Source organism: Theropithecus gelada, chromosome 9 (assembly GCF_003255815.1).
Source record: "Theropithecus gelada isolate Dixy chromosome 9, Tgel_1.0, whole genome shotgun sequence".
Lineage (NCBI taxonomy): Eukaryota > Metazoa > Chordata > Mammalia > Primates > Cercopithecidae > Theropithecus > Theropithecus gelada.
In genome coordinates this window covers 71,484,010-71,501,489 of record NC_037677.1, presented here as the reverse complement: position 1 = coordinate 71,501,489, position 17,480 = coordinate 71,484,010, and positions in this window count along the sequence as shown.

Here is a 17,480-nt window from a genome sequence, read left to right as displayed (position 1 = left end):
GAGAAAACATACTTCCCTTTCCACTGAAGGCAAGGCATCTCATCATGACTCCTTGCTGCAATTGCTTTTTTTTAAATTTAAGAGACAAGTCTGATTTACACGGAAAACGGTGGTTGTGGTTTATGGACTGAGCATACTAATTCCCATTTAATGCAGCAAACTTCGGGGGTAGGTTGTAATCTGAATGGAGATGAGTCACCGTATTCTTGAACCATATACTGAAAAATACCCACCATTTGTTAAAAAACGTTTCTTTTAAGCCATTTCTTCAGAGTAAAGTCAACCTGAATTCCTTGATTATGTGCCTGAGAGGGTCAGGAAATTCATCTTTTGTCTCAGCCTTACACATCTGCCCACCCTAGCCTCCAGAACGCCACATTTCCTATCCAAATCTTTCTTGTTGGTTTATTTGAACATCCCTCAGGAAGAAACCCAGAAGGTTCCACTTGGGCATGTGGGGTCATCGGCGCAGCTGACTCGAGTTGGCTGAGCCAACAGTGCTACTTTGGTGGAGTGTTTTGTTGGCTGGATCATCTGCAATGGGGGTTGGCCAGCGCGGGAGAACTTGGGAGTGTCCACAGGAAGTGGATATTTCCTGACCAGCTCATCCCTTGCTGACTCTCCAGCATTTTCTTGTCTACAACTAAAACGTTTTGCCTTGTATGTTCCTGCCCAAGACCTCTTGAGACAGTGGGTGGGTTTTTTTAAATTTTATTTTTCACCTTGTGCCAAATGTGTCAGGAGTTAAGTCCATAATGCATATATCTTGGCCCCACTCTTTTAGGGATGTGGCTTCTCTGTTTCTGACACAGGCTACTGCAAAGTAACCATATGTGTCTGAAATCTCAACCCTTTAAACAATTTTGGCTTGGTGCTTCTGTAGAAATGATAGCCACATTAAAAAGACACCAAGAAGACAGGCCTGATAAACTCTCCACTTCCTGTGACCTAGGTAAGAATAAAAAGAGAGTGGGAGCCATCTAGATTGGATGTCCAAGAAGAGGAGTAAAAGGCAGCACCCTTTAGTCTCTTGCTTAGTACCCAGCACCGGCTTCCACTTCGTTTCAGACTAGGCTGTCTAGATGGGGCCATGGGGCCACTGTATCTGTCTAAAGAGGTTGTGCAATGCTCAGAAAGCACCGTTCCCATAAACTCTGATGTTATGCAGTGTGCAACCCACCCAACTATGCATGGTGGCCTTGTCGTGAAAGTGAGACTTCCCTGGTTTTCCTTGCTACTTCTAGACCTAAAACGTCTTCTCTCTCCAACTTTCTCTTTGTGCAAACTTTTTCTTGCCTTAAAAAAAGAGGGAGTGAGTCTTACCTCAGAAAGCTTTTATGAGACTGAATGAGCTGACAAAAAAGGGACTTGCATTACTTGGAAAAAAATCTTCTCCAAAGACAATGTAGTATTATTTTAAAGTTGGCACTAACTAAATTGCTCCCTGGGAATGAAAAATTTACCCATATGAGCTGAACTAACTTATTCCATGTGCTGGGAGGACCACAGACATTAGCAAGGGCTAATGTAGCCTGGGGTCCCCAACGAAGAAACTGACTTCAAATCAACCATGCTTTGGAAACTTACGGATTGTAAGTAGCCTTAAAATTATTATTACTTTTCTGTACTAATACAATTCTTGAGTTGAGAATTGTAACATTCAATATTTTTTAAGTCATCTTCATCAGGAAAGAGAGGAAGCACTGGGGAAAATACTGTAGATTACAAGGGAAGATTGTCTTCAAGTTTCAGGTGGATTCAGAGAGAAGGGAAGGAGGAGCAGCTCAAAGAAAAGGAAAATCATGAAACCAGTGATGAAGTCAGAGAGGGTTTTTCTGGGGGTGGGGGGCAACCAGATTGGGCTTGAAGGGGGCAGGGTCTGAGAGCTTAGAAACAGACTCGATGGACGTGAGAAACTGCACAGACAAGGAAAAAGTTTGTTACATTAGTAGGATAAACAGTTGATTGGAATGGAGACTGTGCATTTGGGGAATGAGAGATAGTGGATTGGTGGAGTAGAATCATGATAGACCACAGACCACAGAGGGCTATGAAAGCACTCTGGGGCCTGCCCAGTGCTCAGAACCCATGGAATGCAAACTTTCCATGGCCTTCAAACCAAGTATGTGGGGAAAACCCTGTTCTTTCACCCAGGTCACAGCCTTAGAGAATCTAAAACTTTTTTTCCCTGCACAGTCTGGTGCTTCTCTCTATATATAATTTCCCATGTGGGAACACACACTGCTTTGCCAAATAAATAGTCCCTTCCTATTCAGACTGGAATTTGTTTTTGAAAATATGTTTGTCTCCCAGCAAAGAAAACAAATAGATCATCCTAAAACTGGCATCCTTCAAATTAGAAACCAAAGCAAGTGGTTTAAAGCAAAGTATTTGTCATTGATAATTAGCACTAACAGCAAAGTTTGTTTTTTAAAACTTAAGTCTTGAAAGTCTTTTCAAGTGGTATTAAACATTTAGTCAGAACACAGACTTCCCCAAGACACAGGGGTAAATTTTCTGAATCAGCACCTGACTCGGGAACTAGCCAGTGCACCATCAGTAGCCATTAGGCATTGACTTCATCATGACCTATCTATCTTGGAGGTGGACAGAAGCTCAGTTAACAAGACTTCTTTTCTTTAAATGCAATTTAGCAATTACCTTTCTTCTTTCACTTGAACTTTCTCTTTGAATCTTATTCCAGTCCCAGCATATTGAAGTTATTCTTCTAAACTAACAAACACATACACAAATGAACCTAATAGCAAATCCCTTCCAAAGATGTTAGGAAACTAAGATTTTCTTCAACTCATGACTCCAGAAAGGGAGGAAGAGAGAATACAGCAAGCTGGAGAAATCACCCTCATGGAAGCCAGGAGACAGGGAGGTGATGCTACACAGATGAAAGTAGTGCATAAATGGTGTTGGCTGGAAGAGAGAAAAGCCCCCTGGGAGATAAGGCAATGAAGTTAAGAGAGGTGGGTCAGAATCAAAGGGACAGAGTTTAATAAATAGTCTTATCTTCCTGGAGATGAAACAACTGTAGCCTTTGGGAAGGGAATGACATAGGAAAATCAGTGTCTGAGAAAACTTATTCCCAGAGAAGTGGGGAAGTTCAGGCTATGACTTCAAGAATTGGAGAGATTTCGAAGCCAGTATAACTGGGGATTAACCAAGGGCTCAAATCCAGTACTTGACAGCAGGCCAGACTGAGAAAGCCTTCTAACATTATCTAAAGGTCTCATAGCATTTCAGAACTAGAATGACCATACTGGAAAAAACTGTTCTGTGGTATCAGTCTGCATTTGGGATTGCTTTACCCAATGTAAGTGATGGGACGTTCACATCAGAGAAGCCTCCCTGTCTTCTCCCTGCCTCCCCCCAAAACTCTTCCTCTCCATCTTCCTGATGTCATATCCTGGCATCCTAACAGGGGTGGGGGGATTATATAACTGTCTGAAGTACTGCAGAACATGAAACAATAAATAAGCTATGTAAATTGCAAAACATGAGTCATGATTCTCTTTGTTCTGTATCTTTATAAATGTATTTTTTAATTACATATTTTTTCCTCATCATAGATGTCTAAAACCAAACCAAACCAAACAACAACAACAAAAAACATCTAAGTGCCCTCTCATGGAGAAACCTATTTTATTACATCAGATTATGCCTAGGCAACTGCTATTGAAATTATCATGAACATTTTTTGAGAGTCCATTGTGTGTCAGGCACTCAAAACTACCTACTTCTATCTCTATTTTAGAGATGAGAAAACCAAAAATAGAGAGGTTAAGTGATTTATCCATTGTTGCCTAGTTAGTAATTGTCAGAGCCAGGACTTGAATTTTTGGCTACTTGTGTCTTTTACCCATTACACTATACCTTCGCCCCAGTCTTCCCTGAGAAGAGAACTCTCAAGGGACTCAGATAAAGCAAGCCTGAAGTTGGCCACCCGCCCTACTACCTGCCACTCTCCTGGCTGACACTCCTGTGTTACACATGGAAACTTCCTACAAGTCTCTAGGTGTTAGTAGGCTCTTTCTCTCCTCTACTCACATCCTGGTCTTTAAAGAATAAATCTTAAAGCTCCTATGCCCAATCTACAACCCACTCTTGATGATTAAAGAAAGATATTAAAATACAAAATAGCAGCAGGGCCTAGGGAAGCCTGAAAAACTATTTGTACTCATAATAACTCTGTAAAAGATCTATGTCCACGTCCATTTTGAGGCACAAAGAATGAAACCAAAACTTTGATAGATATATAGATGATGAAATGGGCTGAGGTTAATCCTGAAAATAGGCATTTAAAAATCTTATGGGAGAAGTGTTCTTCTGAGCCTCTATTCCTCAATTGTGTATTTTAAGTACTTTCTTCCCTCCAAAGATAAGAGTTAAGTTCTGGGAATAAATATATTGTTTAAATCAGACGTGTGCTATGTGATAGAGGTACAGTGACAAATAGACAACATCATGCCCTTTACAAGCTTACAGATTGATTAAAGAAGAGAATGCAAGAATATAAAAGGTCGGCTCTAAGGTTTGCTTGAAAATAAATATTTTTATCAAATTATAAAATGATATGATCATTTCCATAGGCGCAGGGAAATATTCAATAAAAATTTATATTCATTTATATAAGAAACAAAATAAGAAATAACTCTTGAGAAACAGGAATGAAAAGAAACTTGTCTTGTTTATAAAAAATAGCTACCAAACCCATCAAAAATCGCGTTTAATTCTGAAATTTTATAGACATTCTTATTTAGCTTAGCAATAAGAAAAGAATGCCTCCTACCACAGCTGCTCTTCAACATTGACTTAGCAGTCTTAACCAACACAGGAAAATAAAAAAAGAAGTTGTAAAAGAAATGATAAGATTCGAAAGAAAGAGATTAACTGTCATTATTTATGGCCTATTTGATAATTTACATTAAAAAGTTGAAACAATGGACAAACTTTTATAAATAATAAGATAGTTCAGCAAGGTAATAGAATACAAAACCAAAATAAAAATTCAGTAATAGTATTCAGCAATTTTAAAGCAAGCACTTCATGCATTTCAAAGCACTCATGGATGTTTTCTCATTTACAAAAGCTCACAAAAATCCTGTGAGTTTAACACATCAGCAGCAGCAGCAGCAGCAGTGCATTGACTTCATTTGACAAATGTGTATGCAAATCAGAGAAATTTTTTTCTCTTTTTAAAAGCAGGGGTATCAATTAACACATGGTGATATTCAAATGTTTTGTATTACAGTTCTGAGTTTTGACAAACATATAATCATATAAGAGCCACCACAATCAAGATATGGAACAGATCCATCGTGTCTAAATTAAGATCTTCTGGTGCCTCTTTGTAGTTAGCTCCTGCCTTGCTCCCCAAGCCCCTGATAACTACTAATAGATTCAATCCCACAGTTCTACCTTTCTTTCCTTTAAAAAACAAAAAACTTTAGCCTGCATGTAAATGAAATCAAACTGCATGTAGCCTTTTGTATTTGAATTTTTTGTTAGCATGTTGCATTTGAGAATCATCTATGTTATAGCATGTAACAGTGGCTAGTTTCTTTTTATTTGCTGAAATATATTTATTTGTTTGTATTCCATTGTGTGATGCCCTGAAGTATGTCTAACCATTCACCAGCTGAAGGACATTGCACTGTTTCTAAATTTTGGTGATTGTGAACAAAACTACATAAACATTTGTATACATGTCTTTGTAGGAATATGTATTTTCATTTCTGTTGAGTAAATGCCCAGGAGGGGATTGCAGGGTCATTTGGTAAGTGTGTTCTTATCTTTATTAAAAAACAGCCAGTGTCTTCTAAAGTGACTGTACCATTCTCTGTTCCCACCAGGAGTGTATGAAAGTTCAAGTTGCTTTGCATCTTTGTCAACACTTGGTATTGTCAGATTTTGTAACTTTAGCATCCAAATAGTTGCATATCTCAATGTGGTTTTAACTTTCACTTCCCTGATGACTAATGGTATTAAGTACATTTTCATGTTCTTATTTGCCATATGTATAACTTGTTTAATGAAGAAAGAAGAGATGGTGGGAAAAATACCTGTTCAACTTTTAACTCATTTTTAAAAAGTGGGTTGTTTTCTTATTATCGAGTTGTAAGAGTTCTTTATATATTCTGAAAGCAAGTCCTTTATCAAATATATATTTTATAAATACTTCTTCCAATCTGTGGTTTATATTTTCATTCTGTTAACAGTTTCTTTTATAGGGCAAAAACTTTTAATATTATGATGTTCAATTTATTATTTTTTCTGTTATGAATTGGGCTTTTGGTAATAAAAACTTTTTAAATTTTTTAACGTATTAAAAAAATCTTTTAATGTAAGTCATGAAGATTTTTCTAAGAGTTTATGGCTGTTTCCTGATGAAACTAGCCCTAAAAATTAGATTCTCTGTACTTTTGCTCATTATTCTGTTTCATCACATCATGATCCCAAAAGGTAAGTTTCAAAGGTTAAGGAATAAAAACATAATTACAATGTTGTCTACACAGGGCTATGCCATTTAGAAGTTATTTTTTCTCCATACTTCCCATATATGTTGTTTTTGCCTCAACAACTAAAGTGAATTTCTTGAGAGCAGGACCAGATTTTATAATGACTACCATGCCCAACAGTGTTGGGTTAGTGGGAAACATCCAACAGACCCAGTCCTGCAGCAGACATCATTCACTGACTCAAGGAAACATTCCGGACTCTCCTCATTCTGCTAACTCAGAGATCCAATTACTCCTTCAGCTGGATCAGAGGCTACACCAGGAGGCTGCTCTACTCTCTTGGATGGGGGCCACTATCTAAGGAGCCAGCGTATTCCAGATGATGCTAAGCACTCACTAGTCACTTGCTCTCAAGTTAACCTATTCTTCACAGCAACAAGCAAAAAAAAGCAAACAGAAACAGATTTACAAAGACCTCTAGGAACCTGAGACATTGCACAAACACAACACAAATTGTGAGGAAGCTGATACATCAGCTACACCTGGTAGAAATGAAAGGGGGGTAAATAAGAGTTTCCATGTAAGTATCATTGGAATACATGGCCAAATTGGAAGTTCAATAAATTATCCTAAAAGTATTCCATGAGTCACTGCTACAACCTGGATTAGAACTCAAAACTTCCTATTCTGAGCCTGATGACAACTCATCAGAACCATGGACTTCTGCTCTGGGGCTCACAAATCCTTCCGTGACGCAACTGCTGAGGAAATGAGTTCTGACATTACACAGCTTGGGTGTGTTGGGCTGTTGTTATCTCACTCAGCAAACAAAAAGTGAGCAAGTATTACCTTCATTTTCATTTAGGGAGAGAAGACAGAAGGTAAATAGTATAATCATGGTGTCTTTGGCAGGGAGTGGGTAGGAAGAAGATACATCATCCTCTTGGGAAACATGGTATATCAAGACAATAAACTAGAGAAGACAGAATAGAACAAGTTTACACATTTAAAAAAGAAACTAAACCATGGGAGAAAGGCAGAATTGGGAACCATTTTATTCAAAATGGGTTTCCCATCTAGAATGGCTTTATATTTCACCAATGAGGTAGTATGGCTCTAAAATGCTTTAGAGAGTCAGGGGTTACTGAGAAGGGATTTCTAAATAGATACTCACTTGTAAGAGTAAAGACTTTCTAAATAGACACCTTACAAGATTAAATGTAAGGTATGTCATAGCTGACATTCTATTATTACTATAATTGTTATGGTTTGCCATGTGAAAGTAAATTTTCAAACTGAGTAGAATTGGAACCATAATGTTAACACACCGAGGAAGGAAATGAGAACTATGCACTCAATGTTATGCAGGTTAATGTTAGGATGACTCATATGGAAATTGTTTTGTAGTTTAGAAATGGCCAAATATCTGTAATTTTATGTGGTTAAATCTAATTCTGAACCAGGGTTCAAGCTGAATGATCAGTTTTCTAGATATAGTATATTTCTAGTTAATATTCACATTCCTGACCGAAGCCCTTCCTAGTGATTCCAATCATGAGTGACTCACAGGGTACTTTCCTTCCAGTTCAGTTCAGGGTCTTACAGTAGCCCCTTGTCCCCTCACGTCATCATTATCCTCATCTAAACTGAGCTTCTTAGACATGTCCAATTGTATTACTTCCTTGATTCTAAAGAGACCAAGTATCATTATTTTTAGCTGTCAGATGTTTTCAGTTTGTTAAGTAAGATATCTCCTCTGGAAGTAGCCAAAGAATAAAGACCCCAAAATGTATTTGTTACCTTCCATCTAAGCAGAGGTGTATGCATTAACTTCAATTGATTCATTTAATACATTATTGAGCAACTATCACATGCCCAGGGCTGTACCTGACACTGTGGGGATTCCAACACTGTTCAATTTACATGCAGGTAGACAAACAAGATATATGTATCTACATACACTAAACTACATGAGTAGAAACTTAACTAGGAATGCAATGCGTTTGAGAAGTCATGGTGTAATCATGGCTTAAATGCCAAAAGATTTGTGCAGATAGTGCTTTGAATTTAGGAGGAGGATAATTCCAGGACTAGAGAAGTCTAGAGGTAGAATTTTTGTAGGGTTTGAAGGAAGGGTAGCATTTAGAGAGGAGGAAACCAGAGAAAAGACAGTCTATGTAGAAGCTACAAGATCAACAAAAGCATGGTGCCAGGATAGTTTGTGGGGATCATGAGTAACAGTGCCTATTATTTATTCCATGGACACTCAGATGTAATCCATCATGGAGCAGTCAAGTATAAACCATGGCTACCTTTATTGTTAATTAATGGAAAAACCCACAAACACAGAGAAAAGCAAATCTTTCTCTTTTCTTCTCTTCCCACCTCTTCTGCTTGCATCTCCTCACTCTCCCTTGGAGCTAGGGCTGGGTGATGGTATTTAAATTACACCACCTCAATATTTCTGTCAGTGATTCCAAGTGGAAGAGCAGAAGCAAAAACCAGCGTTCCAACCAAATAACTGCTGTTTCTATCATCTTTCAAAAGTAGAAGATTTTAAGTGTTTAAAATGTAGCATTCATGATAGATAATTACATTGGTAAGTCTAACTTTTAACAGGTAAACATTTTAAATTTAACTGTTAATTTAACTAAAACAGTTTATTAACTGTAAACAATTAAACTTTTAAATGCAAGGTACTAATATAACAGTTTCAAAGAAGGCTCTGAAGGACTAGGCCTATTATTACTTTGCCTTCAGCTCAGAAGTTGTAGCCCTTGGTGGTTAGTGACTTCATGGGGAAAACTCTCTAGGGTATTTTTATTTTAAGAGAAGTCATGAAGGAGAGGACAAGGCCTTACCTAAAAGAGTTAATTTCTCATGGTGAAATTTTAGGCCTTGGGGCACCTAAGTGGGAGAGATGGTTTAGGACAAAGAAGTCTTTCAAATATCACTGTAGTTCAAATAACTACTTTTTGGCCCAGAAGTGAGGTTAATCCTACCAGTGATGATAATGGACAGACAGCGGCCCCTTCTCCTGCTTTCTCACACTTAAAAGAGCCGTGTGATATTGTTTGCCTGTGCACCCACCCAAATCTCATCTTGAATTGTAGTTCCCATAATGCCCATATGTTATGGGACGGTAATTGAACCATGGGGGCGGTTACCCTCATGCTGTTCTCATGATAGTGAGTGAGTTATCATGAGACCTGATGGATTTAGAAGGGGCTTTCCCCCACCTTCACTCGGTACTTCTCTCATTCTTCTCCCTCCTGCCACCATGTGAAGAAGGATGTGTTTGCTTCTCCTTCTGCCATGACTGTAAGCTTTCTGAGACCTCCTCAGCCCTGTGGAACTGTGAGTCAATTAAACCTCCTTCCTTTGTAAATTATCCAGTCTCAGGTATTTCTTCATAGCAGCGTGAGAACGGACTAATATACAGTGCCATCCAGAACCTCCATTAGACTCTGCACAAGTTTGGTGGCTATTGAAATATTAGAATTCTGAGACCCAGATTCTTCCTGGAAAAAAATCACTTGGTAGGTGAGAAAATCATAGTCACAGTTTAAGCATCACTTTGTAATGACCAGTATCCTTGAGTGGATGCTGGGATGATGCGGAAAGGCAGCAGCCTCATGCCGCAGCCGCCCTCGCACTAATGTGCATTCATCTGTGCACAGTGCAAGACTGTTTGCACCAAGGCTATGATTAGATGAGTGGAATTTTTTCCTGTTGTCCCAGAATTGCCCCAAAGAGCAAGTGCTCAGTACTCCTCCTTCTAAAAACAGTGGCTGAAATTTGGAGCCAAACACATCCCCTCCATTTATTAAATATCCCTGGAACTAGCCCTTCCGTTATCAACTGCACTCACACACACACACACCCCCGACCTCTGCAGTATGTTCCTTATGGGAAGAGTTGTAGGAAGGGGAGAGAGAATCAACAAGGGTCTCAGCTCAGCCCTGCAATAATCTGAGGGTTTTGCTACCAAAGCCTTGTAGGGGCAGCATCTATGTGAGAGGCCATTCCCTTGACTCCACTGGATTCACCCAAGGTGTCATTAAAGGACAGGAAATGGAATTAAAGAGACCACAACTGATTATGGTGATCAGGAAAAATACTATCATTTCATGTTAATCCATGATAAGAATTAAGATGGACCAATAAACTGGTTACAGTCATAAATCTGTCATTTCACATTTTGTTACATCCATATCATATACTATCTAAATAACACCCCTGAAACAATTCAAATGCAATTTTATATTTATTTACCTATTTTTCATTGAGGTAAGAACACTTAGCAGGTGATCTATCCTCTTAACAAACTTTTATGTGTATAATACAGTATTGTCAGCTATACCAAATGAAATTTTTGCCCATAACGATATGTAAGTAGCCTCTTATTTTTTAATTAATTAATTAATTATTATTTTTTTGAGACAGAGTCTTACCACTCTGTCACCCAGGTCGGAGTGTGGTGGTGCCATCACAGCCTACTGCAGCCTGCACCTCTCTGGCTCAAGCAACCCTCTCGCCTCAGCCCTCTGAGTAGCTGGGACAGCAGGCATGCACCACCACACCCGGCTCATTTTTGTGTTTTTTGTAGAGATGGGGTTTTGCCGTGTTGCTTAGGCTGGTCTCGAACTCCTGGGCTCAAGTGATCCATCTGCTTTGGCCTACCAAAGGGCTGGGATTACAGGTGTGAAACATCGCACCAGGCCAACATGCAATAACCTCTTTAACATTAATCATTAGGGACTTCCTGATCTCCTTCCCCCTAACAAAGCCTCTCCTGGGTGCCCTCATTTATACCTAGGTATAAAAGACTTAAAAAGTTAATACTAATGCTTTGAGCAGTCAGAGGATTGCAAAGACTCACTAGACCTGTCTAATTGCTTCGGAATCCCTAATTATAGGCGCTCACTGACTTCCCCATGGTCATTTCCAACCTTGAGGGCAGTCAGCAAGTCTGAGTAATGCCTGTCAGAGCCACTGGGTGGCACTGGCAGGCCTGAGATGTGGGCAAGAGGGAGGAAGAAAGAAAGGAAAGGATGCCAGGAGACAGTCAAGGAGGAAGGAGAGGCAAGAGAGGGAGAGAGATTTTTTTTAAAAACAAGGGAGAGAGAAAGTGAGCAGGGAAAGAAAGACTAGGCCACAGGGAACTGCTTTGCATGGCCTTGTGTAGCCTCTATGGTTACCAGTGGCACAGACCTACAGTTTAATTTAGTACTTCTCAGCTGGGAGCTGAGCTCATCTGCCTATTCCCAGTACCTAGCCGGGTGCCTGGCTCTCGGCTGATGCTCTGGATCTGTGGACTGGTGGAATGAATGCTGCTGCCCCTCTAGAAAGTGGTCCTCAAATGGAAAGCTTGAGGCAGTGTGGTCTGAATGCTCCATCCTAATGTTTTGGGATGACTTAGTTGAAAATTCAAGAGGTGATGCCTTATGAGGAAACAAGGTAGGAATATTGGCACACACAGAGGTTAAGATTTTCCAAGGGTCAATTCATTCTGTCAAGAACGAATAGTAAATATTTCAGTCTTAGCAAGTCACACAGCCTCTGTCACAGCTACTGACAGAGAGCCACTGACAATATGTAAATGGTTGGTGTGGCCATGTGCCAATAAAATTTTCAAAAACTGACAGTAAGTCAAATTTGGCCTGTGGATTGCTAACCCTCCATGGCTTGAGTTCTAAGATAATCTTTCTGATTTCTCACCTTGCTCTTTCATCCTCTGATTCAATACCACTCTTTTGGTACACAACTACTTGTTTATTGGTTTATCTCAGAATCTGTGTGGACTGCTTGATCTTGCACTGTAAACTCCTTGAGAAACTCTGAGAGCCTGTTGATGACTTCAAGCACCATCAGTATTCCTGTCTGATCATGTTCAAGTGCTGTCACAGGGAGTATTCATAGAGAAGGTCTTCAGCTTTGAGGGTCTCATTATATATGTCTTCTGAAGATTCCACAAAGGCCTAGAATTAGCCACAAAGATGACTGATGCCAAGTTATAGAACACGAAGTCTTGGGAAAATTATACAGTTCTGGATACAGTGAGCTAGATTCATACCAGCTTGAGAAAGGTCAGTTCCAGCTCAAACCATGAAGTCGCTGAAATTTGTCTTTGGAGTCTTCCAGCCACATATCCTCCACCCCTTCTCCTCCAGTACTCAGGGACCTGTTTCCCTTACCCACTCTCACTCCCATCAGTGCCTTCACTTTACTAAAATGAAAATGCCTAACGGCAGATTAAAATCTGCCATCCCGTTGGGGTATGCTCACATTTTCATAAGGTTGAGAGCATTTTAAGAAAGGGACATGGCACTAATGATGGGATTTTGTACCTCCTGGTGGTGATATTGACCTGAAAGTAGATTCTACTTTAACCACGTCAGTAGCAAAATCCAGGAGAAGGATTGTGAGTAGGGCCACTGGGAACAGCTCCATGGCTCTGCAGAATTCCATGGATTAGGACATGAATGGTGCATTTTGGAGTTGTGCAACACAGCAGTGGCCCGTGTAGTAGGTTCTCTTGTGTGTGTGTGTCAGTATCTAAGAGAGAGAGAGACTAGTTCTCTCAAGGAATAAGCAACTGAAGTGTGGGTCTGTATTTTTGAGTTTTCTTTCTAGGACAATGAAGGAAATGGACATAGTTGATATTTTTGCATGACAAATAGGATTAAACACCCTGGAAGAGATGAAAATGTATTTCCTTCGGAGAAAGCATTACGCATATAGGTGATCATGACTAAACGTATTGGAGGCCTCTTATGTGCTTCCAAATCTCTGTGGCAGCACCTCCGGATGCTACAGCAGAAACCAGTTTCTTTATGGTTTGGAGGAGCCTCCTGCAGGTGTAACGAGACAGCTGTGTGGTGATACTTCTCAATGCCTCTTCAACGGGCAAGTGGAAGGTTCACTTCCGGACTTGTATATGGGTAACATGGAAATGTGGAGTGCCCTTGACCAATAGGGGATAGAATCCAATGGATAAATCTTCCTTCTGCCCTCTATGCAGATGGTTCTGAGATCAAGTTTTAGAAGATTTATCATATGGCCCTGCAGGGAGCAAGCACCAATTGCCCATACCAGGGTCCAGTTCTCAAAAGAATCCTGATGTTGACTCTCCTTTTGTTCAGAGGCAAAGTTGCATGCTAATTAAAACATTACACTCTTCAATCACAGTCCACAGAGCACTTTCATTGTGTGCAAAGAACTTTTATATACAGAATCTCAAAGACAAAGTTAATCTGTGATGCCCTTCATTTCCCTTCTCAACTGCTCACTCTCCACCTAGGTGTCAGCATCCTCTATTACCCCCCATGCACCCTCCCACTGCCACCCACCCACCCTGTGGCCAATTTCTCTGTTATGAACATGGACAGTTCTCACCCTGCTCAATGCCTCTTTCCAGCTGGGACTGGCCCACTGGCAGACCCCTGCTAATGGAATCAGATCAGTCCAGGGCAACATCTGGCCCAAGGGTGGCCCATGCATGGGCTAGTTGTAGCTTGTTGTGTGGCCCATTAGGCGGCCTGATGACAAGGACTTTCCCCAGCTGGGTTGATATCATTAGCTAGGATAAGTACTGTGGCAGGTTTTTGAAGGTATATTAAAGATGAGTTAGTAGATGGTGAGAGTGGAGCAGAGCAGATATGCAGGCAACAGCAGATTCAACATGAGAGGGAGACCGTGCAGGCCAGAGAGCGTGGGCCTGAGGCTTCCCTAGAGAAACACCAGCTTCTGAATCACTTTGAAACTCCTGGTTCACTCTGTGTTTCCTTACCATAACTGCTCTACAATAGCCCCTCTTCCTTTTTAAGGTGGACCAAGTGGCTGTCTCAGCTTTCTTATAACCAGAAAACCTTGAGAAGTTGGTGCTCTAAGCCCTACCTTCTCCTCTCAAGACCCTGTCTTCCTCCGGGCCAGTAATAAGCGATGATGTACTACTAGGTGTCAGCCCTCCATAGACAGGGACTCTCTGGAGGTAGTGTCTTACCTCAAAGAGGTGATACCAAGGCCCTGGGGCAAGTCAGCAAGTGAGAGATTTGAGGGTAGTGAGGATAGTTCCAGTGCCCCTTAGATGACACTGCAGAAGCAGCTGCTCAGACTACCTATGTGTAGGTCCAGTCCTATGGGAGGAATTAGATCCTGGAGCAAATGATAGCATCTATTCACATCTGGCAATTCTTCTACTTTGGAATGTGCATTCCACAGAGGGCTGAGTTTGTGGCTTCTCGGCAGTCTCGCCAGTGACTAACGTTCATGGTATAGAGAGTCTACATCCCGAATTTTCTGGGATTGTCCAGATTTTAAAGTATGCCATTCCAGGGTTATTATAAATCATTGATTTATCCCAGAAGTTTCAATGTTTGGTAAATAGTTTCAAAATAATTCACACTAGTAGGCATTACAGTAAAGATGCACATGGATTTGAAAGATGAGATTGCTGCTGGCTGAAGAAATATTAATGATTCATTGAGACAACATATTTGCTATGTGTCTGAAGCTGGCCAAATTCAGTCTCTCGCTTCAAAATAATTTGAAATACATTCAAAAGCATTGCAGTTATTACAGAATTTTACTTTACTGTGATAATGTATACAAAGCAAAGGAGAAAAAAAAATAGAGCCTTAAAGAGATCTTGCAATAGGAAAATCCCTTTTAGAATAAATGTGACAACTCGAAAGTAATATTTTGTGGCTGATATATTATATTTCATCCATTTTAAGATGGACATTTACTTAGAATTTTACATCTCTGAAATTAGAATGTATCTTTTTTCAATTGATCATACTATACATTCTAATTGAAAGCATTATTTATTTCCTAGTGATAAATAAATAATTGGTGCACTTTATAATTAATGACATCTTAGATTCAATAACATACAGTAATAGTGTGGTAAATGTTGTTCAAAGTAGAAAATTTGATAATACTTCTTATATTAGATAAACACAAGCTGGCTCTCAGCCCTATAGCTTTCAGTGTTAAATTGGAGAAATTTATTATAAATATGTCTTTAAAAATACAGTTTTTAGCAAATCATATATAATTCTGTAAAACACAGTTTAGGCTCCAAGCATTTAGACTTCCCCTCTAATTTCCACCTTGCTGAGACCTACTATTTTATGAATACGAGTAATGAAAAAGTAATTATTTTCCAGAAGCTCAAGGTATTGGGCAAAATAATATTACCTCACAATTATAATAGATTTGGTTTGCCATTAGTATATAAAAGTTGCCTCAAAAAATAAACAGGTGCAGCAAACCACCATGGCACATGTATACTTATGTAAAAAACGTGTACATTCTGTACATGTATCCTGGAACTTAAAGTAAAATAAATAAATGAAAAATAAAAAGTTGCTTCTATCATAGTAAGCCAAGTCATAATGGTAACACCAGAGAACTAGCATAAGAATAGACATACAGAACAACGGAAGAAAATTGATAATCCAAAGACAGATTCTTATGTTTCTGGTCATACTGATTTTCAACAAAGGTGCCAAGGTAATTAAATGGGGTAAAGAATTGTCTTTTTAACAAATGGCACAGGACAACTGGATATCCACAAATACCGGGATGAATTTGGGCTCTAACTTCATGCCATATAAAAATATTACATCAAAATAGATCATATACCTAAACGTAAGAACAAAATGGTAAAATTTTTAGAGGAATATCTTTATGATCTTGGGCTGGGAAAAGAGTTTTAAAATATAACACCAAAACCATGATCTATAAAAAAGAAAAAAAAAACTGGTAAACTGGACTTCATCAAAATTAAAAATTCTTGTGCTTCAAATGACATCATTAAGAACATGGAAAAGACAATCCACAGACTGGGAGAAAACTTTGGCAAATCACATTCTGATAAGGTACTTGCAGCAGCATTTATAAGAACTTTTACAATTCAATAAGAAGAAGACAACTTGATTAAAAAATAGACAAAAGTTTTAAATAGATCTTTCACCAAAAATATACATATGGCAAACAACCAAATGATAAGAGACTCAACACATTTAGTCATTAGGGAAATGAAAATTAAAACCACAATGTGGTGGGATACCACCACATACCTAATAAAACAGTTTTTTAGCAGTCCCTGAAAATACCAAATGCTGTTGAGGATGCAGAACAACTGAACTCTCATACCTTTTGCTTGTACGGCCAATCTGAAAAACAGTTTAGCAGTTTCAAAACTAAAGTTACACATATGCTTAGAGTTTGACCCAAATATCCCACTTCCAGGCATGTACTGAAAACTCATGTTTGAACAAAAGCTCTACATAAAGGTTTATAGAGGCTTTGTTCATAATCACCAAAAGCTGGAAATAAGCCAAAGCTCGTCAACTGACAAGCGAATAAATAAACTCTGGTGCATCCACACAGTGAAACACTACCCAGTAATAAAAAGGAACTGACACTCTGACATGCTACAGCATGGAAGAACCTCAAAGACACTGTGTTAAATAAAGAAAAAGCAGATGCAATAGGCTATATATTATATAATTCAATTTATATAAAATGTTTAAAAAACGCAAATTTATACATACAGAAAGTAGATTAGTGGTTGCCTGGGGCTGTGGGAAAGAGGGTAGAGTAACTGCAGACAGAAACAAAGGATTTGTTTTGGGTGATGGAAATGTTCTAAAACTGGATGGTGGAGATGTTGAACAACTCTGCAAATTTATTAAAAACCACTGAATTGCTCACTTGTAATAAGTGGATTTTATGTTATGTAATTCATACTTCAACAAAGCTGTTTTTTAAAAAGTTTAACACTAAATTTAATGTGAAAGTTATTGATCTTGACATCCTGCCAGGTTAATGGTTGTTTTGTGGGTTTTTTTCTATTATGAGCAATAGGATAACTGTAGATAAGATTATTGGTATGGTCATATTACATTATTAATAAAAACTTTGGAAATGAAAAACATATGCCTTCTAAGAATATTTTATGGAAATTACCAAATAACTGCCATATAAAATTAATGAGGA